General features: G+C 36.0%; 1 pseudogene; it reads left to right on the top strand.

The window, feature by feature from the left end:
• Positions 1 to 1,617: 1,617 nt before the first annotated feature.
• On the top strand, positions 1,618 to 2,310 carry LOC119519044 (annotated as a pseudogene).
• The last annotated feature ends 1,991 nt before the right edge of the window (positions 2,311 to 4,301 follow it).

Here is a 4,301-nt window from a genome sequence, read left to right on the forward strand (position 1 = left end):
TGAAGGTGAATATGATTAAAAGGGGTTGTTTAATGCCATGTATCCCACAGATAACTACTACAAATATAAATAAGTGATTGCATGAAGTGGTTATAAGGTATGACACTGGTACAGAGTTAACAACATAGTGATATATAGGGAAAACTAGCCATGGCATACCATGTACTCTATTTAATATGAATACCTTACTAGAACCACATTAATACTACGAATAAATAATTAGGGCATAATAAGAGCTTTGGGGTGCTTTGGGTTATGATAATTTTTTAAAAGTGAGAGTGATGATTGAACAAAGTGAAGATAATGTGAAACATTGCTTACCATGGACAGAATATATTCTGTGTGAAATTAGGAACCCCCTATTTAATAAGTCAAGCCTTTGATCTTGAGGTTTGCTGTTGTGAAACTTATGGCTGTAAAGTGAAGGCTAATTCTAACTATAATTATTTCTAACAGTCACTTCCAGAGGGCCTCTTTTGTTGCCTATGTGTTGCCTTTCTCTCTCTCTGCCCAACTCTGCAAATAAATTCATTACCCACCCTGCAAAATGGGACATGACTCCCAGGGGAGTGACTCTTCCTGGCAATGTGGGATACAACTCCCAGGAAGGAGCCTGACCCAGTCCTCAAGAGACAGAGAATGCCTTTTTGCCCAAATGGGGAGAAAGAAAGTTTACAAAATAAGGGTTCAGTGGCTATTTAAAATAGTCAAGAGTTTGTTCCTAGAGGTTACTATGGTGCAAGCATCAGCTAAATATTTCAAATGGCCACAATATGCCAAGCCCAAATCAACATTGGTCACAAAAATTCTAATGAATACACAGGTCCCTATCTAAGGCTCTTTAAAATTTCACTCACTAGGTTTATTTTTCAGAAATTTAAATCCTCCAGAGTATTCCTATGCCAGATATGTCCCCACACACAGAGGTAACAGCATCTTCAAAAACAACAACCTGATGCACCCCCTTCCCCATACTATTGACACCCATTTAGAATATGAAAAAATTAGGGTGGTCAATGCCCACATATCCCTGAAGATTGAAATAGTGTTCCAATGAGAGGGAGAAGTAGCAACAGATAAGATACAATTTAACAAAACACCATGAATACGGGGTCATATAAATATATTTTTAGTCTCTAGTGTATTAGAACAGCTAGAAGGAAATAACTGAAATTGTAGAACAGTAGCCTATACAATTCTTTGAAATTTGCTCTTTAAATTCCTGTTTAATTTTACTTTGAAAGTTATTTTCTAGTATATGTATTATATTTCACAATAAAAAATGCAAAATAAAACAAAATCAGTTGGCCATAAGAAATTGACTCAAGTATATGCTGTCTGCAAGAGACTCACCTTAAATTTAAAGACAAAAGTAGGTTGAAAGTGAAGAGATAAAAAATATAACATGCAACTTATAGCTGAAGGAGATCCAGGGTAGTTATTGTAATACCATAAAAATTAGACATTAGGGTCTTTGCCTGTGTAGTGCCATAATTCTGGTGTGCCACTGGGAGCTCCATGATCACCATGGATGTGGATCAGATATGACCTTTTGCCTGAAATATCTCAATTTATTTAGAACTATCAGTGTACACTTTACTTTTATGTAAGGCTGCATTTTATGTAAAGGTTGCATTTTATGTAAAGGAAGCACTGGTATGTGTTTACAAGAGCCAGAACCACAGAAAAGTGTGAAAGAAACCAAAAAAGTGGGTGGTGAAGACCCTGAGATGATCTCTGTTGGGGTGGAACATGTAAATGAAGATGCTGAGCTATTTTTGGACTGACTTCAAATTCAAAAACAATTGTTTCAAACATTTTTAACAGAGTCACCCCAGGTCTAATTCAAGGAGAAAATAGTATGGTCACCTCTGACAAGGTACTTGTCATACCTTGCAGGCTATAAGTTCTGTGACCCTTACATCAAGAGTGGCCATCTTGCCAGTTTCACAATCTGAATCAAAAGCAACAGGGAGTCCCATTATTATTGAGACTTTGAACCTGATTATAAAATTAATTCACCACAAGTCATGCCTAATAACTTCAGAGCTATTTTCTCCTGTGAGTTCATTGCAGCATCCAGGAAGAGCAGCACTTTCTGTAGGATGTATAGATGAAAATCCTTGTATATCAAAGTTACTTTCCACTTCTGAAGTAAATATCATTAATCCCAAAAGGCCTAAACTCAATGATGGACATTCTTTATCTTTGTCCCCCTTGGGTATATCTCATACAAAAAACAATCAGCAAAATATACCTTCCAAAGATTGTCATACCTTGTTAAACCATGTTCAGAATGGAGCACTATAAAATGTTTTTGCAAAAGGACAATTTCAAGCCTGTAAATCATCAGGGAAAATGGAGGACTGGCAAAATAGATTTTTCAAATATAGCAGGCCAAGAAACTGCTGATTACAAGAAAGGAAGTATGATTGTGTTACTTCATGACATTTACTATGGACAACATAAAGAAAATAGACAGCCAGAACAGAAGACTGACACAAACCTTAAATGACTCAGCTGCTTTAAAGTCCTAAAGATATTAATTTTATGAACCACATGTAGCAAAGGGATGACAGCTGGGAAGGGCACAGCACCTGAGAACATGGCCACAGGCAATTCCCCTCTACTTTCCAGCTACAGTGCCATATTGAAAGTGTGTACACCCTCAGGAACACTCCACTCTCTGTAAAATCTGTGAATTGTCAATTGAAGCAGATGAGGTTCTCTTACAACACAAACTTGGTGAAAAACCTTACATTTGACAGGCTTGCAATTATAGATCATCAACCTTTGCTGATGTGGAAACACATTTTAGAATATGCCATGAGATTATAAAAATTTGATTTGTCCTTTTTTTTCTAAAATTTTAAAAAATGACCTCACCATACATTTGTCATTGTAGAGAGCACTGAGAAAAGAATGTTCACCAGTACTGTTCACAGTTTTTAACTTTCAAGGAGAAACTGTAGCACAAGACTTAGTATCATCAAATGTTTAAGAAGCCTAAGCAACTGGAAGCATTGTCTTCTGAAACAAAAGTTGATATTCAAGTGTTGCTGGGACCTCTTTAACCAGGATCAGTGGAAGTAGCATCCATTACTGTGAGCATGTGTGACTTGGAAACATCACCCCTCTAAAAATAGAATTCAAAAACCCATCATTAATTCTAGTTTTGGTAAATTTTCTAAAGCAGATATTTTAATCCAAATCAAAAACCCCCACAGAAACAAAATGTTCAAACCATGTATTTGTCAGTAGCACAAAACGAGTGAAACAAATGGATCATTCATGACTTTCTTTTAATTCATGATGTACAATATGGTTTGCTTTGAAATATGAGATGTTACTTTAAAATATATTTTTTAGCTTTCATGTAACCATATAGTTTAATTTATAAAAGGTGTTTGTGTGTGTGCAAGAGAGAAAGCAGGAGGCAAAAAAAGGGGAATACATTTTTAATATTTTGTTATTTATTCTAAGTTTGGAAGTTTATCCATCTGTGTATAGAATGTCTAAGATTTTTGTAGTACTTAATTTTATTTTCATCTTTTCCCATGCATTGAAGATTTCAATATTAACTCTTTTCCAACTGAAATGGCTTTGTTATAGGATGAGAGATGACCCTGTTCACTGCTGAACTCCCAATAACAGATGGAGAAATGTAAAATCCACATATATGTGGAAATTAAAAACATACTCTTAACCAGTGAGTTAGAGTGTATTAGCCAGCATTCTCTAGGGAAACAGAAACAATAGGAGGTATCTGCAAATATTAGGAGATTTTGTCAAAGTGTCTCACACAATTGTGGGGATGCACATGTCCAAATTCCATAAGGCAGGCAGCAGGCTGACACCTACAATGATAGTTTTCAATGAATTCCCCAGGAGAAGTTGGCTGGCTGAAGTAGAGATGAGAATTCTCCCTTCTGACTGCTGAAGACATCACTTCTCTTTTCAAAGCCTTCAACTGATTGGATGAAAATATCTCTGTTTGCTGAAGAGACCCTCCTTAGTTTGTTGGAAATATAATCAACCTAAATGCAATCAACTTGATTTAAGTCCATGAAATGTCCTCATAGTAACAGTCTTGTGCTTGTTTGACCAGACCACTGGGGATCATTACCTGGCCAAGTTGACATATGAAACCTAATGATCAAAGTCCAACCCTTATCAAATATATGTATCACCTTAAACCATACTTGATCTCTAAATAAAAAACAACAGTGTTTTTGCCTAACAATACTCAACTGTCCTGTGTATAACAGGGAATGCACTGTATCTCTCCAGAATAGGGTGCA

Source organism: Choloepus didactylus, chromosome 22, assembly GCF_015220235.1.
Source record: "Choloepus didactylus isolate mChoDid1 chromosome 22, mChoDid1.pri, whole genome shotgun sequence".
Lineage (NCBI taxonomy): Eukaryota > Metazoa > Chordata > Mammalia > Pilosa > Megalonychidae > Choloepus > Choloepus didactylus.